This window comes from Rhipicephalus sanguineus, chromosome 3 (genome assembly GCF_013339695.2).
Source record: "Rhipicephalus sanguineus isolate Rsan-2018 chromosome 3, BIME_Rsan_1.4, whole genome shotgun sequence".
NCBI lineage: Eukaryota > Metazoa > Arthropoda > Arachnida > Ixodida > Ixodidae > Rhipicephalus > Rhipicephalus sanguineus.
In genome coordinates this window covers 17,108,879-17,128,814 of record NC_051178.1, presented here as the reverse complement: position 1 = coordinate 17,128,814, position 19,936 = coordinate 17,108,879, and the positions used below count along the sequence as shown (strand labels likewise).

The following is a 19,936-nucleotide window of genomic DNA, read 5'->3' as shown; positions in this document are numbered from 1 at the left end:
TCAGAAAAGACAGCAACAGCGCTTGCAAAACAATCTGGGTACATCAAGCGCAGAATGACAGTAGCAATCATTGACACTCGCTGTTCTAGTATAATAACAAAGCGCGCTTTCGTGGTTAGCGTAAATGTGATCGCTCGTAATACCACTGCGTTTTTCTCGCTAACAAGCTTATCTCAGACACAATATAGACTAGAGTCATTTATCACGCACTAATTCAGGCGGCCATTTTTTACACAACACAGTATGCGTTTCTCGTATACAACGGGCGTCACGTGAAGACAACTCCTCGAGTGCCAGCAATAAATAACACACACGCACAGACTGTAGGTGGTTACAAAACACAACAAAAGTAACTAAAAGCATCGAAAATGAATTTGATGACTGAAAATTAATACAGCGCCATGAAGACTTATATGAAAACCAGAGCTGTTTTCGCAAACCTCGAGACACTCTACAACTGGCACCTTGCAGACCAGCTCATATATATATATATATATATATATATATATATATATATATATATATATATATATATATATATATATATGCTGACCAATTCGTAAACAATCACTCTTCGTACGTACATGCAAGAACGCATTCACAAATGCAACGATCACTTCTTATTACCACATATTCGTTGACAGATCCCGTCTTCCAGGCCGTATGGGTGAGAAGCTACGACCATGTTGATATACACTGAACTATAGCTGGATTCATCAGCATTACCATTACGCCTGCGAGTTTTCCGTAAAGAAATACAGTTAGAACTTGATCTAACGACACCCGATTTTACGAATTTCCCGCTCTATCAAAGAAATTTCCATCCCCTGATTGGTACCCATAGGGCTTCAATGGTTGTATCAAGTCAAATTGACGAAGCTATCACTGCACTAAACCCCATTTAACAATGCTCTTCCGTAATAAGTCAGCGAAAATGCAGTCACTTCTTTCTTATTTTGGCACAGACAGGCTTTTCCTTGGGCGTGCGCAGCAACGCTCTCGCGTTCAAACCTCTAGCCCCACGACCTTGCTTTCATCTTGACCTGGCCGTGCCTATGCAAGGAACAAGGGACTGTCGGTAGCATACCAAACGGCGTTTCGTCGTTTGTTGTCCCTCTATGTACTCCTACAGTGGCTCCATTCGGTAGTTCTGCGGCGCTGAACGCCTCTTTGAAACTTGCTTACTCGGCCTGCTCGTATGGTCACCGCATTTGTTCTCCACGTCTTTGCACGTCGGTAGCTTATCATAGTTTGAGGCGACCGTCTACCTCAGCTGCATCGCCCACACAGGGGAGGCTCCATGTCCAGGGTGCCCTGGTGGATATTACAGACGCGCAGGCGTGGCTTAGTTGCAAATAAAATGCTGCGGTAGCTTTCGGGTGCCGCTACGTTGCAATTTTATATTCTGAAGGACCAAAAAAATCTTTTCTCGATTTTACTAACTTCCCAATTTAACGAAATCATTCGAGTGCAGTCATAACATTGTTAAATCAAATTTCAGTTGTGGTAGGCCCAATTAAAATAAACAAGAACTACGGAAAACGACTGTTTCGGGCAGCTATAATGCAAGCTTGTCGATTTTCCATATGCCTTGAACTGCCGGGACACTAACACTAACTAATAATTTTCCATAAATCTTTTACGCGGCATGCAATATTTTTAATACAAACGCGTGATTAGTATTTGGAGTGGTTTGTACACTACGTAAGTGTGCACATATCAAGTCTATGATGAACCTCGTGCCACAATAATGCACGGAATAGTAAATCTCCAATACTAAACTAAAGTCGACTTTCTACTAGGGGTGTGCAAAAATTCGAAATTTCGAATATTCTATTCCAATAGTTCGGTTTGCGATTCCATTTGTACGGCACTTCCACTATTCGAAATATCACAATTCCTCATAAGAAGTATTGCAATCTGCACAAAAATTTAGATGCACTAATCTGCAAGTTAGCGTCCCTTGGCACATTCCCCCCCTTTTGGTGCGCTTTTGCAAATGTGTCAGTATTCAAGGGTTGTGGCAAGAGATTGGTATTGTCCAAGTGGGATGCCATTGCTAAATTAAGAAGAAATCTATGGAACATAGGAATCGTAGCAGCTTATGCTATGATAACGCACCGGCAATGAACATCGTGCCTATCGGTTGAGTCCCTGTTGAGAAAGAAAACTTAGAATAATAAACAGTGTCGTCAAAATTAACACAAAAGCACCAGCGTGTTCAGTGGGTGGTTGTTTTCGGTGCCTGGAGGAATAGTGACAACGCTGTCGCTTCTTCCCGAACATGTCAAGGAGCAGCTGTTCATCCTTCATGACAATATTCAATAACTGCATGTGTGGGACAGCCAAGCACTTTACAATGCATACATTTGCTGTGTATGTGTTACAAGCTTGCTTGGTCATGTTTGTCGGTGAAAACAATTTTTTTTGCAAAGACAGTACTTGTAGTAGCATTGGTATTGGGAATATTCGAAAAATAACCGATTCGATTCGCATATGGCTTTCATTATTCTAATTGGCTTCGAAGCTGAAAATTTGATATTCGCACACCTCTACTTTCTACCGATTCTTTGCTTTGTAAAGTACACATCTTTTACACGCACAAAAACAAAGAGCTATGTTAGCAAGGCACCCGTCTTCATCGCACATGAGGTCTACGCCAAGGGAGCAGTACCTTGTGACATCTAAGTTACCTTGAAAATACCTACTGAGAAATGGTTGTTAAAATATTTTAATTACGATGTTGAGGACAGGTGCTTATATGGAAAAGCTGTATGGCGTCATAAATTAGGGCATGCTCAGCTTTTTAGAAATAAAATTGAACGTAGTCTTGAGACCTTCATTATCGAATTTTAATTGAGACACCGAAACTCAAAGCGCCATGCGCGTAGTAAAGACGATCACTCTATTGCGTGGGACCGAACTTCGTATGACGAAATGACGATATCAGAATAAAGACGCGTTACAGCAGAATCTGGCCAAGAATAATGACAGGTCGTCTGAAATACAAACATTGGTACCTTTATATATCCGTGTATATATAGTGGATGTTTTTATATTCAATGATGGCGCAAAGCCCTTTTTCGCCTATCGCACAGACTGCAAGAGCAAGCCCTCCAGTGGCTGCCCTCGAGTTTTACAATGCGCAGTGAAATAATAGAACGCGATTGCAGTTTTCTAGCGCTCGGCCCCAGTGAAATGCATAAGAAAGAAGCGCATTTACAATTGTAAGGTGACCACTCGTGCAATGTAAGATGACTTATCGCTTTCCGTGACAAAATGCTCCTACAATGCGCCGTAACTAATAATTCCTGACTTCGCCGCGAGAAGCTCCTGCGGGACGTAACACACCGACTGTCTCTCCTGCTTTGCGGCCCCGTACGTATTTTGAAGTTCCATTATGAATATTCCACATACAACGTGATTTGTTTTTCATTTATCGATTATGACATGTATATTGGCAGCCTAATATATTTTCATGTAAACAACTGTCATCCAGGCCATAAATAAATAAACATTAACAATGTTTGTTACTCGGTCATTTCATCATAACTATAGCAGCAGAAAGGCACTTACGCCTATACCATGACTTGGTCTGTGCAGGCGAAAGGTGCCTGACTGTCATGCCACTTTAATAAAATATTTCTATTTTCTGATCGAACACTTTGTATTCGCTTGAACAGATGTTCCCACTTTCAATCTGACACCTGTAAAGTTGTGAAAATTGGCACCCTCTTGAGCGACACAGTTGAAGATCACCTCATAGAATCAATTATTTAGCGTTTGACGCCGAGAGAACTACGAATAACCAACAAAGTGTAAATTCGAAATATTGTAAGCCAGCTAAGTTTTTCGTTTCTAAGGCATCCCATAATATATTTAAATTATGGGGCAAAACGCGGCAGAAATATTATCTCGTCATTAGGCTTGCGAAAACCAGGATTGCGTTAGGATTTTGACACGCCGAGGTTCATTAATTTGCGACTAGATCTGAGCACACGGGTGTTTTGCCAACAAGCCAAGCACTAAAATTCGGCCGTTGAGGCCGGTAAACATGCCCACACCATCGTGCCTAGAATCGCGATGGCACAGTCGCTATCAGAGCGCGTTCTAAAAAAGCATACAGCGACGCCCTCGTGCTAAGATGCCGTTTTCAGACAAAGATAAGCTCCATCCATGTCATGTTTTCTTTTGCGGCTATTTTAGGTGTCATTCAAGCGATGTGCACTGATTAGGATTGCAACGCACACCTCTACGAGTAATTTTAAATGTAATATGAAGCTTGCAACAAGGATGAATGATATAGAGATGTAAACTTTGGGTAAGAGGGTAAGAAGGAAGCTTAGTGTCACGAGAAATTGAAGTGATGAGCTGTATGGTACCGGATTCACAGGCCGATGTTCCACGCCATCACATCAAACAAGAACTGTAAAAGTGTGCGACCACCAATGTGACTAATATATTGAAGAAGCTATTTTTGCGTTCTTTCTCTTCTTGTACCCGTAAAATGTACCGAGAAAGTTATTTTGCAAAACTTGGCACGCCGAATTACTAAAGTGTTGCTTCAAAGCACAACAAAGTGTGTGGTCTGTTCGAGCCACCTAAGCATACAAAAATGTGTAGGCCAACCTGTGTTCGCATGTTCATAGCAGCGTTGTTCGACTAGGCAGCACCTATACGCACACTCAAGATGCAACGGCGGAGGACACATCTCGTGCAATGCACAGTTCCTGAAACGCCAATGCGGCAAACAATGTCACCACTTGGACGAGTCCGTGTGCATGTCTATGCTGACGTCCTTTACGTTGAATCCAATGCTAGAGCCGATCAGGCGCCTCTTAGCGGCCACAGAACCAGCCGTAGATCCTGCGGGGCTTTGAGCACGGTCGGCAAATTTGCCGAAGTCCTGCAGCGTCACGGCGCGCTTGCCATCAACGATCACACAGCCGTCGTCGCTTTCCTGCTCGAAGGCGGCGTTGTCAATACCGTCCTCGGTGTCATCGATTATGTGCGTGATGGAGTCGCCATCTTCACTTCCAAGCTGGTTCAGGCCACTGGAGGAAGGACCACTGCAGGGTTAACAGGCTGTTAGTCACACAATTGGGACCACATTAGGATTCAGACAAGCAAAGGACGCATTTCCCGCGGGATCAATAAACCATAATCACACTCTCAATCAGGTGATAGAGAATGCGCAGAGTATAACCAGCTTTCATCACAGGTCGACAAATTAACTCATCTCACTGAGACTGAGGTCGAGCCGTGAGTCTGATTATGAGTGAGTGCGAGTGAGTAATATATTGCTAATTCAGAGTCCGAGTGAGGCCGCTTGAGGAAAGCTTTGGTGAGTCTGAGTCCATGTAAGCCCTAAGCCAAAATACATTTCTTGAGTTGAGTCTGAATAAGGTCTACGTTTATTGCCGACCTATGGTCCTGTCTACTCAAGTTAACAGTAATAACATCTGGGGTTTAACGTCCCAAAACAACGATATGATCATGAGAGACGCCGTAGTGGAGGGCTCCGGAAATCTCGACCTCTTGGGGTTGTTTCACGGCTCAACTCCAGAATTACTGTCAACCTTATGTAGGCTTCCGTTTGTACTCACGGCTGCTCACATACAAGGAGGGGAGGGGGGTGGCGTCAGGTCCCTCCAAAATCTATTTCACGGGAAGTTCTTGCTATATATATTGCGTGTGAGTCATTCCTTTCAGTAAGTATGGCCTTACTGAATTCAAACACTGCTAACCCGTATTTGAAGGCCCACGGTCAAAAGGCGCCAAGTAGAGCACCGATTATGTGAAATATTGTAGTTAAAGAGTATTGACAGCATGGTCTGAAAAGTTAATTATACGCTAACGGACTCATAAGTGGACTCACTAAGACTCAGATCGAGCTGTCAGTCTGAGTCTTCGCGAGTCCGAGTGAGTAATATTTTGGTGAGTTTGAGTCCGAGTGAGTCCGGTCGAGAAACAAATTGTAAATCTGTGTCTCAGTGAGTCCGGTTGAGAAAAACTTTGGTGAGAATGAGTCTGAGTGAGCCCTAAGCGGAAAATATATTTCTTGAGTGAATATCAGTGAGCTCCAGATGAGAAAGCATTTGATTCGGTCGAACGCTCAGCAGTCATGCAGGCAGTACGGAATAAGGGCATCGAGGAAACGTTTTTTTATGCCACTGAGTGAAATTACTCTGACTTACCATGATGTAGACTTGCACACTACGATATCATTGCACTCACCAAGCTTATGTACTATTCTTCCATCATATTAAGTCATATTCAATGACATGAACTTACAAAATGCTGAAAGCGCTGCAGAGGCGGAATCGTCGAGTACTTTAAAGACGTCGTACGCTCCACCAGCATATGACGCTGTCACGAAGCTGCAACACTTCGCTTTAGTGAAAGACAGCGGTGACCTAATGGTCACCGGTAGAGAAGAGGCCATCTGCTCACGCAAAAGACGAGCACATTATATATTAACAAAGCACAAAAGATAGCGGATGACATTACAAGACACACAAAACAAATAAGAAATGAACATACACCTATAGTCGGGGGCAGCCTAAGAATAATATAAGCTCCGCCCACGAGGCCTCATTGCTCATATTTTGCATGCCTCCGCGCAACAAACGAACTAGTTCCTAAACAATGGCAGTAATTTTCATGCATATAAACATTATTTTGCAATTGTGCGTTGATATTGAAATAAAGAAGCAAAGCTAGTTAAAAAAATAGTGAAGGCACGGAGTTCACCGTCAGCTTAACAATATATCTGTTGTTTAAATCCCACTCCCGCCACGGTCATCTCGGAATCTACGATGAAGTAATGTACATCTCAAAGGTGATATTTCTTCGAATCCCAATACGACGCTCCACGCCACAAAACCTCGACGTCGTTTACTAACAGCAGTGCGGCGCAGAAGCAAGACAGCTTACCCTCCTGCTTAGCAGGGGACCGACAGTCGCCGTTAGGTCCTTCGACGACGCTTCGTGGAATACCAGCCCGACGACCGTGTTTGGATGTGGATGCCAATACGCCGTCGTGAGCTCAGTGAAAAACATCTTCGGCGCTACTTTTGGCCACACATGGTACTTCGATATGTGGGGGCACTGGACTACGAGGTTATCCCCTACGGCATTACAAACTCGCATGGCTGTAATGGAAGGGTTGGAATGCCCTACGAAATCATAAACCCTTCCGCCACATTGCAGTATTCCGCAGTATTCCGCAGAACTCACGCGCAATATTCTTGGTCCTTGGGCTTCTAATTCGAGCAGGCGCTGCCGGTTGCTGGCATCCTGGTTAGCCGAATCGACAAACCGATCGCCTGGGCAAGGCGTTTCTGTCTGTTTAGATCGCTGGACCTGGGCGAACTTCTATTCAACAAGTTTTCCTATCTGAGCAATCGGTATGGATTTCTGTGTGGCTTCCTGCTACAAAGGGGTGGTTGTCAATTATCTCTTCCATTTCGCATCAGTCAATATTACCGGGCAGTTCCCCTCTGCCTATGATATTGCTAACGAGTGATCGGAATAGAAAAGTGGCACAAAGAATTCTCCCCTGCCACGCCCTTTCAATGACAAGTATATGTTGACATATGCTTAGACTTCCATCTTACTGCACCTCGTATATATAGGCTGTTTGAAGAAATACGCCCGAAAATCATGAAAAATAAGCGAAATGGAATATTTGCTCCTTCCTTTCATGATTACTTTTTGTGTGGCGGGAGACACCTCATATGACTAGAAATAGAATCTGCGACAGTAAATAAATAAAATAAGTTTATTAACCTTGTCATTAGCAGAGACGGCTGGTCGGGTCAAATGGGAGAATTGCTCTCCTTCCTGCGAAAAGGCCATTGCTGCTTCACATTTTGAGAAATCGGCCTCTGGTAATTATTGCCGAGCTTTGAAATTCAACGAAATTCACCGGCGAAACCGAAACCGAAGCTCTGATGAGCGCAACTAGCAGACGATCAGGATGACGTCAATGTTCACGACGGCAATGGCAGTGGTGTTATATTAATAATAGCTGTGGTTTAACGTCTGAAAATTACGATATGATTATGAGAGACGCCATAGTGAAGGGCTACGGAAATTTAGGCCACCTGGGTTCCTTAAGGTTCCCCTAAATCTGAGTACACGGGCCTCAAGCATTTTCGCCTCCATCGAAAATGCGGCCGCCGCGGCCGGGATGTCATCCCGCGACCTGCGCCTGCAGTGGTGTTAGTTCTGCATTTTTTAACGTACGTGCGCCACACATGCTCTAATTGTAAACGAAACCCGCACAACCACGAGGCGAAGTCGATCGATGGTTGGTACAAGGACGCTTGCTGATTTTGGACGCCTCGGACGGGTATGGCAGCTGCGCTCCTCCAAGTTTCGCTTTCGTTTATGCCGATGGAATGGGTGAGATTTCATTACTCGCCAGTAATTGCCAGGGGCTGCTTTGGCGAAATCTGAAAGCGGCCACAGGCTCTTCGCAAAACTGGCTGCAATTTTCCCATTTGACCCGACTACCTGCCTCCACTAATCAAAAGCTTCATTAACATAATTTATTTAATTACTGTCATAATTAATGCCTCTATTTATCTTAAGGTGCCTGCCGCCCCAGAACTCGTAGTTATGAAGGCAGCGTGAAAATACTCATTTTCCTTATTTCTCAGTACTTTGGGACATATCGAAACACCACGTACAAGATCATTTGCTGTCAACTAACTCATTTTGGTTAAGCAACACGGCATCAAGAAATGTTTATGAAATGAGGAGCAGTTACGATAATTTAGTATTCGCCCATGCTCCATATCCAGCAAACGAAACACCGGCAACTTTGCGGTGGCACGAAGCATACCTAGATTTTTAACAGTATTCGCCGCGAGATCGGGCTATAGGTGGCAGCAACGTCGGCGCGTGTGTGTGGATAGGCGGTCGGCGGCGCGTATGCAAATGTACGCAGCGACGCTTCGCTGTATGCGCTTTGAGTCGATTGTTGGCGAGTAAAGCGCGTTGACTGCAGCCTAATGGTGATGTATGTGCCCTCTATTGCCACATCAATGCACGCAACCGTCCTAACGTACCTATTATTTGTGAGAGAAGTGCAATCTGCCAATCAATGGGGTACTGGCCTTCAGTCACATTCGTGTTTTGCCCCGTGCTCGGTGTTTTTTCTTACTTTATTTGCACGTGTTTAAATTGCGTTTTGCCTATACCACAATACAAACTGCGTTGCGCGACTGAGCCATTCAAGTATTTACTTCTTGCTCTAGCGGCTACAAAGAAAGAGAACCTGTATTTCTGCGAAATTAGATGAAGTAGAACTTTGTGCACTCTGCTTTTCTGTTTGCATGAATACGCGTATTGCTGTAGAAATGCGTGGCTTCGGGTCTTTTTTACCGCAGACCTCTGCAGACGATAGTTCATGCTTTGCGGTATCACAAGGATTTCCAAATCGCCAACACATCACGAGATGGTGTCACCAAAATTCTGCATTCACACCTCCACATTTAGTACTTTTTTTTTCGTTTAGGATGACGCAGAATTAACTATGTGACGTGCTTGAACGAGAAAGCGGTACCCACATTGAAATGACTTTGGCAAATGGACGGTACGATGGTTAGTCCTAGCGCCATACCGACACGGGCGTGTACTCACTTATTAGAGTGCATACAAGTATCGCAAGGCGAAATACTTATGTATATCGTGTAGGCATACGAACACGCATTTGATACTGTGCTAGCACAACGGATTAAGCTGTAATCTCAGGACGCGCATCACGTACGCACACATGCGAACATGGTGTGGCTAGCAGACGACGCAAGGAGCCATCCACACCGCGGGGTTTCGTCCGCTCGCCGCTAGGTGCCGACTCTGCTCGATCTCGCCGCCAATAGGCTCCCCAAGCTTCGCTTAGTGGCTCTGCTACTCTTGACAGGCAGCGCCATCTCTGGCATAAAAATAGAAACTGGGAGCAAACGACGCGCGTTTTCCGTTCTCTCCAACGCGCTGCCGCTCGCTTCCGTGCATGTGCAGAGCTCTCGGGGTGCACTTGCGGCGCCTCACAATGCACCGCCTGCAGTGCGGCCTCAAAAAGAGCTTCAAGCTGGACAGGCACTTTTGAAAAGCGAACTTGATAAAAGGAGAAAAGGCTGAGTCAGTCACGTTTACGGTAAAGAGCAGACGATCGACGACAACGACGCCCGACTGAAAGCGAAATGCTTTTCCCAAGTCGCGATTACACCGTGTAGGACGTATACCTCGAGGTAAGTCTCATTCTGTCATGTTAAAGATGCGTAATGGTCCATATGCACTCCGAAATGAAGCCGTGCACGCTATCGATGTTCTGTGTTGTGGACTGTGAATCATATGACTGTTGTTTTGATCTGGCAGGCTAGCAGTAGCAGCCGTGTACTTCTGTGAACAAACGTTTGCGGCGTGCGAGAAAAAAAATTATACGGCCATGGCACTTTTTCCTGAGAAGGTTAGAGTCAAGTCCTCTGTGCCACTCGAGCATCTCCCGCCGATTAACACGCGAGGCAGCTAGCTGAGCTTTAATCACTGTGAAGCAAGATGAACTGATCGCCTCGTTTTTTCGGCTCTCGCGTCATGCTTGCACTCTCTTTTTAAGAGGATATCGACTTTACAGGCGTATAAAACCTGCTGCGTGAACGTGGCTAGAAAATCGCACAAAATCAGGAGGTGGCTACTGCAAGGTGACAATTGCAAAGCATGCATTAAGTGCCAGTTATATTTGGCGGCTTAAATATATATCACCCAAATAAACTGACAAAAAATTGCAGTGGCTTAGCTCGGCTATGCCAGGATATACGTAGCGTTAGCAAAGGTTCAGCTGATTATTCTGGTTACGCTGAATCGCTAACTGCTAGGCAACTACTTCGGGATCCGACGAGATAAGCTTCTCGGCTCTTCTGCGCAATCGAGCAGCATTTGCGCTCTCCTTCTCCATGGCGTTACCCACCTGCAAACGCCCGTCAGAGGCGCTATCAAGCGGCCCCAGCGCATTGTTGGACGGCGACTGCACAGCGAAGGCGAATAGCTGCGCGCGCGCTGGCGCCACTGTGTCTACGACGTCACTCCTCTCGAATGCGGCGCCGACCAGCAGCGGCGAGACGTGAACGGCGGTGTCGGAGTGCGCGTGAGATACCAGCTCCGGTGACCCAGCTGTGTGATATCATTGATCCTCGCGCATGCGTAACACGGCTCATGACGCTCCACGCGAAATCGGCTCCGGCTAGGCAAGTGTAGCTAGCGCTACAAAACAAAGCAAACCAGCAGACCGATGTCAAAGTTTGCTGAAAATGCACAGACGTGCGTAACGAACGAAAGCGATGAACTCAGACAGCCAAAACCGAAGGTGAGACAGCGCTGTCAGCTAGGACATATTTCATTTTCCTTACTGTGGTGATCCACGCTTGTCGCCTTTATGCCCGGGAACCCATACATTTCACACGTGATTTGCGTGCCTTGGTGTTATCTGCACTGTTCTGGCAGGCCGTGACACAACAGTACTTTGGACCTCGCTTCCGCTTCCGCGGGGTCGCTTCTGCCAACGCGGAAATGCAGCTTCGCACAGCAATCCTCTCGTTTCAGCGTGCCAAGCTGTCGGCACGGCGCCCCTGTCCCCGCATCGACTGAGCAATGCGCGCGCACGTGTGTTCCCACTACCGGCAAACAGGCTGAGTCGGCTGCGCCTGCCCCAGTTTCGCCAGAGCTTCTCTCCAGAGCCGCAGCGCGGCGCTGTCGTCGCGCCGTAAACTTGAGCTTGGGTACTTTATAGTTGTTTAAGCTAACGGTTCTTATGCAAATCAAGCGAACAAACACGGGCGGGTAGTGCCACAGGAGTTGGGCAAGCCCACTTACGAGTACAGCAGGTGCGAGGGAAAGGGAACACATTAGAGGGAGTAAGCGGTGGGAAAGGAGGATGGAGTCTGTGGTGGGAGAGAGTAAAGCCACGTAATACGAGGAGTGCTGAGGCAAGGAGCCGGGAAGGAGGAGGGAGGCGACGGTTAAGCGAAAACTCTGCTAGGCGAAGTCCCGAGGAGGAAGGAAAGGTGGGGGAACAATAAAAAACAATAAAGAACAATAAAAAAACACGGTTGATCCCTCCGTCATAGGAATCGGTATAGGACGAAAGCAAAACTTGTCCTTACAGAAGTAGTTGAACGTTTACTCTACATTGATATAACGGGGCTTGCACAATGTCTGTTGGCGTGTCGCAGCTACAGCACCTTTAACGTGGATGCACCCACGTTGACGTGCCACGAAGCATCTCCAACCCGACGACTAACGTCCATGATGAATGATTAAACAAGCTTGTGTGGTACCTGTAGCAGTTATAGGTGAGAGCGTAATCAGAGAAAGCGGTGTGACAGCCAGAAGAGCGTCGCTGATTGGACGCAGAACTAGGGCTAAGGTCGCCATCCCTATCGAACACCACGACTACACAAGAGGGAAACACAACGCGTGTCGCGTCTCCGCTCTAGCCCAGCCGCGATTTCTCTCGGGGCGAGCGTAAGTGGGGAACGCGGTGTTACAGCCGGACTGTGGTGGCTAGCACAGCCGAGCGAGGCAGGCCAAGGCAGGCGCACGTCACAGAGTTATTTTTAATATGAATAGATGCTATGAGCGACGCCGAGGGTAAGGTCGCGACCTCGCGGTGTGTTAAGGCATTCACAAAATTGCACTTCTCGTATTGGAAACTCGCCGAATGGGACGGACGCGTAGCTTTGCAGGAGTTAATCGCGGAGGCCACGGTCCTGATGCATTACTTCACTATACCGCTCCCAGACGCCGACACCACTCTGCCGACCAAGAGCACTGCGAGAGCAAATTGTGAGACATAAAAGACGCGTTTCTAAAGCCCCAAGAGTGTGTGACCGTGGCTCAGCGGATAGCATGCCCGGCATCTATTGTCGCGGACCGAGAGGTCATGGGTTGGACTCCCAGTGACGGGTCTTTTTTTTTTCTTTGCCATCTGATCGTGTGCATTTTTTAACGTCAATTCCGTGACGGAAATACGTCACTGAAACCTTGGGGGACCCCGCCATAAAACACTTTCGTGTTAAAAGATCGAGAGAAATAGAGAGAAAGATAGAAAGAATGAAACACAAAAAGGAAGATAAACAGAGAGAGAAAGAGAGCATTGCATGTGTAGCATAGTATAACAAGAGGGTGGGAAAGAAGGTGGGGAGAGTGTAAAGCATAGCACAGTCGTGTATAGCAAGGGAGTGGGAAAGAGAAATGAGGGCGAGAATGACGTAAAGCTGGAGTGCTAGGCCACCTGCTACGCTGTTTGCACAATCATCGCACCACTAGTGGCCCAAGTTTTTCTTACTTTTAAAATAATTCAAATGAATACTGACAACATAACGACTGCAACGCACACTGGAAATATGGTAAACTACTTGAGGTATTTGCCTCTGATAACTAAGCAAACCCTGCCACTCTGTTTTATACTGCCAGGAAAAAGTTTCCCACCTGCAAGGAGAGGTGATGTGCAACTTTGTCTCACCTATTACATCGTAACGTTGACTCGTTAGCACAAAAATTCAGCTCGCCTATTAGATGTCAGATGTGCTGCTCCGCTGAAATAATAAGCGCAAATCCTATTTCGCTCGACGCAGCATGGTCGATAGCTTTAAGGGCAGGCAGTTTTGTTTCATCTCACTAAGCAGTGATAAAGATACGTTTGATTACCTGTAATCGTCGCTGTGTCCCATCTTTTGATACCTTGGTAACGGCAGGGGCGTGTTCGTCGTGCTGTTAGCAGCGCTGGTGTTGCGGCTGCTCTGGTTACCTTGAGCAACGAAGTAGCGGTATGGCGTGTCGTAGTCCACCTCCAGGATCGTAGGGAACTTGCTCGGGTAAAGGACGTCTACCACAGCCATGGACCCACCAAAAATGACTGCCATTATGCCTGTAAATAAGGTGAAATTATAGCTACCAGCATTTGTACTGCAACGGCGGCCGAATCACGAACTGCAGGGCACACTGAGGACACTTTGAGAAATGTGTATGCGCTTTAGAACCTACTGTATTACGCAACACCGATAAGGCAGCACGTGAGATAACTCATCGATCATTTATGACAAATTTATTTTTTACACGTCTCGGTATTCCTTGCAACAATGCTTTGATGCGCTGTGGACGAAAAGAAAAAAAATTTGTAGTGACTGGTGTAGGTCTAAATCATGCGCTAAATGCAGCTCTACTGCTGTGAAACCTGAGGAAGTGCGGCACCCAGTGATTTCCGGTCATAGAGTTTCCACTGCTCCTTCTGCTAAACGTCAATGTTAGGGGTAAGCATGTAGAGTTTCCCCCAGCACGAGTAGTCTTGTTAGTGATATTAGAAAACTCGGTGTGCGACATCTGCGCTACTTTTTACCGCGCTTTATCGAGTTCCTGCTTGTCACGGCAGTTGGCATACGTAGCGAGTTCCATCAGGTCGTTTCCCCTTCAGATGTAGCGACGAAGGCGCCGGATAAGCACCGGTGGGAGAGCAACCGCGCGCTTGGCGAGGCAGTGGCGCCCTCTCTTGCGCGGCGCGGGTGTCAGCCGCATGTGTCCGAAGCGTTTTAGCAATATTAGGTTAATTATTGTGATTACTTCAAGGCTCTTTCTGGTAATTTTATTATTTTAGACGTTATTAGTTTATTTTATCCCGCTTTTAAGAATTGTTAGCCTTGCTGTAGGCCTGTACTGACGACTTGATTTTGAGTGTGATCACGCCACATGAGATCTACGGATGGACGACAAGCCGTGCCCCTAAAGTGATGCGCACTTTAAAAAAGTTAGGGCACCTTCGGACTATACTCCATCTCACAAACTATTTGCTGCACGGTGCAAGCAAACCACATGCTTTCGGAGCAGAACACAATTCTCTTTGTAACTGCATTGTAAATGGAGAACGTTAACACTACGATGTTTGTTCGGCAGGTGTTACATCAGAGCAGTACGTGATACCCTAATCACTGTTGCCTTGTACGTCACACGCATTTCATTATTGTATCGTTAACTGCCGATAATTATGATGGCGAACCAAATCGGCAGCGCCAGTGTCGACACGATCACCCGCTTCGATCCTAACTTTCCTTTTATACTTGCCCACTGTGCTGACAGCAACAAATGAACGGTGAAATCGGCTATCGCTTCGTGGCAACTCACGCAGAGGTCAGAGTATGAAGTACGTTTTGTCCTTATTACTAAGATCAACTGTTTGTTCAGCCATGTTGCGGTCGTTTTTTTTTCGCCGCTACCTTTGTTGCCCAACTCTAAGAACGTTGTCTGCTACCTTGTGCTCGCTCGACTCGCCCAAATTGTTTTGTGATTTTTTTTTCCGGTGCAGCCGTTGCTGATCAATGCTAAGAGCGTCGGTTGCTGTCGTGTGCTCACTCTACCCGCCCATCACGTCAGCGCAGACGTTGTGGGGACGCCGAGCGGAAGATGCGGTGCGGATGAATACATCGTGAGAGGTGTTCGCTCTTCCTATTGGCTAAGCAGCCCCGTAACCTCCACATAATTGTTCATCGTCTTCAGCCACACCATCAACAAAACGCACATAGTGTCTTACAGATGTGTAGCGGGTACCTCGCTCATCCGCAGAATGCGGAATAATGGCATAGTGGGTATTTCCATACTTCCCAAAATTATGATAATTTACCGTAGTGGGTACCCTGCAGACTAATGAATACCCGATACCCGGCAGTTGTAGCAGTCACCCCCTAATAGTTTCGAACGGACTCTAGGCTTTCGATGTTACCATGCTGAGCGTGTCGCGCAGACCTAGCGTTTCACTGGCGACAGAATTCTGTAAAGATGCCCTCAACAGTGGTACAAGCAAGTTAGATGCATCGCTATCGGTGCTCTTCAGCGTATGGGGAGTTTCGGACATGTTATTGTCGGCTTTACGGAATAGAGACAAGGTGTTCAGGATAATGTTCAGTGAATGTATGAACGCACGTGCACAGTCTCCTTTTCTGCAGCGAGCCGTCCACCAAATGGCTTCCCAAGGATGTCACGATGTTTCTGTCCTACTTGAAGCTGCATCGGCTTAAAATTTCGCCTTCGCGATTTGTGCTCCTTGCTGGCTTAAAAAAGGAGAATATTAGGAAGCAAAATAGTCAGAGGTTATTTGTTCTTTCAGCTTACACGCTCGTAGAGGTTAAGCATGTTGCGTTCAAGCCTGAAAAGATGTCAGGATATATCAGGTCGGGAAGGGTTAACATGTTGGGGTATGCGTGAAGCGTGGCACATACCAAGGACTACGAAACAGACGGCACCATCTCTGACTGGCAACTGAGAAATTTATAGCGTGCGCAAACAAAATATACATTTAAGTCACATGGAAATATTCTATTAAATGTGAAGCATTTCTTAGCGAACCTCAGGCACTTGGCCGTTTCTATCTACGTATCTATCTATCTATCTATCTAGCCGCCTACGCCTGGGCGCTCTCCTGGTCGTCTCCTTAACTTGTAATATACCAAACTTGGCATAGCAGGGGATAAGTGTATGGTGAACACGATTCACTAGTCGTGACATGAATAACGCAAAATACATGTCGCCTACGTCATGAAACCCTTTCTCTCAGTCACGTGTGGCACATACCCGTAAACCAGAGTTAATGTTATGCCGGCATGTGCCACTGGTGATACAGTCTCAACCAATACAGTAACCGCGAACACAAACATTGACACGCAAGGAAAGTGATAATAATAATTGTTGGGGTTCTTTGTCCCAAAACCACGATATGATTGTCAGTGACGCCGTAGCGAAGGTCTCCGGAAATTTTGACCATCGGGTATTCTTTAACGTGTACCGTGATCGCACAGAAGACAGGCATCTAGCATTTTGCCTCCATCGAAATGCGACCGCCGCGTCAGGGATCGAACCCGCGACCTTCTGGTCAGCAGCCGAGCACCTTAACCGCTACACCACCGCGGCGGACGCAAAGAAAGTGAGGAAGCTGAAGACAGAACACCCCTCGATGACGCTCAACTACCGTCCACTCGTTCACGTGCTCCGCAACGTGGACTACGTGGATTACGCGAAGACCGAGGTGAATGTTTCCTACAATAAATCTACTGAGAGAACCAGGCATCTCATCATTAAAGGTGACTTCAACATTGATTTACCAAGACCCAACAACGCTTGGTCCTTATACTGCGTGAAAGACGGCTTGGATGTGGAGAGGGCATCAAAAGACGTCGCTGCCACGTCCAGGACAGGAAGCATCATAGATCATTGCATCGTAAGAGGCATCCAGGATTTCCACCAGCTTCACTATACCTCGCCCTTCACTGCCCTTAGACTTCTCATAGCCGGGATCACGAACGGATCCGATTAACAAGTCTCTGGTCCAGCTGCTGGTGCCCACTGATCACGGTGATGATGACCTTGTTCAAGAACTGGTCATCATCACCGTGATGATGGATTCAAGAACCCCTTCTACACATACACACGGGTTCGTGAAACGTGCTTGCGCTCTCCGTCATAATGGACTAGTATAAGCATAACAACGGTAACTGTGACTACGTACGTGCAGTATGCCTGCGCATTCCGCTCGGCTGTGTATATAACTAGGGAAACTTTCCTGATTGAAGCTTAGTTGAGAGTAACGCCTGTCCGGTGCGTCTGTGTTCCTTGTTTATCCTGTTCGGATTCGCGCTATCCAGTATTGAAGAATATAAGCACTACATATCAGCTTACTGCGTGTGGTGTTGCTAACACCCATGTTGCTGTGGCATCGTTACGCAGCTGTAAACAATTGGTTACATATTACATTTGCGACTCTTCAACATATGAGTGTGCGTACACCACTTCCATATTTCTCTAGCGTCACTCTGTAACGTTTCGCTCAATGTGAAAAATTACGCAACAGTCACCCTCCCGCGCATGCTTCGCATAATATCGACTCCCACGGTACGTCGGATCTGCCGAATTTTTTCTTCTTGATGCAGTGTGATAGACATTTGGCTGATACCCGCAGCAGAATCTGTGTGCACGTGATGTGCCTCAACCATTTATTGGCTTGTTCGATTCTTATTGTTAAACAGTAGAGCAGTTTCCTGAAACAGGAGTTCGTATTGGCATCTTCTGCAATGTGCAGCCAAGTTGGAACTACTGATATTTTTGACAGCGGCGTGGTGCTCTCTGAGGCGAATAATTATCCAATGACCAGTTTGCCCGTAATACACTTTGCCACAAGATGGCGGTACTGCATAGACGATCCCCACGAAGCACGGGGCGAACTTCCGCGTGTGCTTAATCTGACACGAGGTGCTTCGGGGGGGGCCTTGCCATCGTCTTCCTTACTTTATGGTAGCTTGTTCGCGGTCTGCAGTAGTATTCGGTAACAGCACAGTGCAAAACACAAAGGATCATTGTTAACACTGAGGTATTCCTTATCCAGTGTGCCATAAATCGGACAAACCGCTAACCGAAGTTCACATCAAGACTTGTTGGGTAACGCTGTCGGTCACTGCTTAAATTTAGCCGATTCTTTTTTTTTTTATGGCGTGGCCGCACTTTTTCATGGTGTTTTTTTGTTGTCAACGTGAACTTCTTTTCACGAGAACAAACTTTACAACTTCCTAATCGTCTTCTTTTGTGGTTTTGAAATGTACTATTCCATTCTCTTGACGAACACGCATTGTTTTCTTGATGGGTAATCATCAAGAAAGTTGTGAGGCGGCTGGCCGACTTCTAGCGATCGCACACGATATTAAGTACACCACTTGGCATACAGAACGTACGCCAAACAACCATCACCGCCACCCCAAGACTTTGCTTCGTTTTCAGACACCAACTGCATTCTACAAAAAAGTGATCACTCTGCAATACCATTTCTGACTTGAAAGAACTGAATACTAAGCGAGTTAAAAATCGTTCTCGTGATTAGCGTGCTTTTCAGTACTGTTTATGAATAGCCAAGCTTTGAAAAAGTCATTTTCCTTTGTCCTCGGGATGGCTGACCACCCTCCTTGTGACAACTGTGGCAGCGAGGGGACATCACATCTGCTCCAACAGCCTTCGCTACAATGTGCAAAAGCAATCACTTGCAATAGCTCTAGCCCGCCTTGTCCTCAGACCGATGTAGGCAGCAAGCAATCTAGAATCTCGTCCTCAGAAGTCATGTCGGATGAAGGCAGCGGAAGCACTGTTAACACCCTTGAAGGCAACAGACTTGCTCAGGCGGTTATAGTCCATTAGTGGCATCGGTGACTGTGAGAGGTAGGTGGATGAAGACAAGTACAACGTGCGCGTTTCAATTCCGTACGTTCACTGAGTTTCCGACCGGTTCTAGAAAGGGGCTCCAAAATGTCGCCTTCGTGTCCTGCTCACGGATAATTATAAGCTGGCGATGGCTATGCTTAGCAGTGACGGAACCTGAGAAGCCTCGGCGTTCAAAAAAACACCAATCGAAGTTCACAGCATGCAGTAGTGGAGTCCTGTACATCAATCGACTTGCCTGTGGTATTGTGTATATAGGTCGGCACCACCGCGTCTGTTACATCAGTGGTAGGTGATGGTTTATTGGCGATGGACCGCAAAAGAGCTCGAAAAACGGGGTAGTGCACTCCCCGGACACAACGCGCTGTCCTGTCTGTGAACCAACTAGCCCATCTAAGGACCCTTGTGGCACTGCAAAAAGTAGGAATGCTGTCTCCGGATGCATGACTCGATTTCCGTGACGCACGTGGGACGGTAATAAAGAAAGCGGCAGATAGTAGAAGCTCTTGAGATTCACAGGGTGGGTGACACGTGTGTCACTTCCCCGCCCCTGTTTATTGCGTTCTCCAAAACAACATAGATTGTCTATGATAACAAAGACCGCGTGTGACGGGGCCGCAGAGATAGGCGTCGCTAAATTTTTCGACATTTGGCAGCGACTTGGCACTCGCGTGCGCCCATTGAAATA

At 46.6% G+C, this 19,936-nt stretch overlaps 1 pseudogene; it reads right to left on the bottom strand.

Moving 5' to 3' along the window:
* Positions 1-553: 553 nt before the first annotated feature.
* The window catches only part of LOC119386470 (dual oxidase maturation factor 1-like), a 192,320-nt pseudogene continuing 172,937 nt past the window's right edge, over positions 554-19,936 (bottom strand).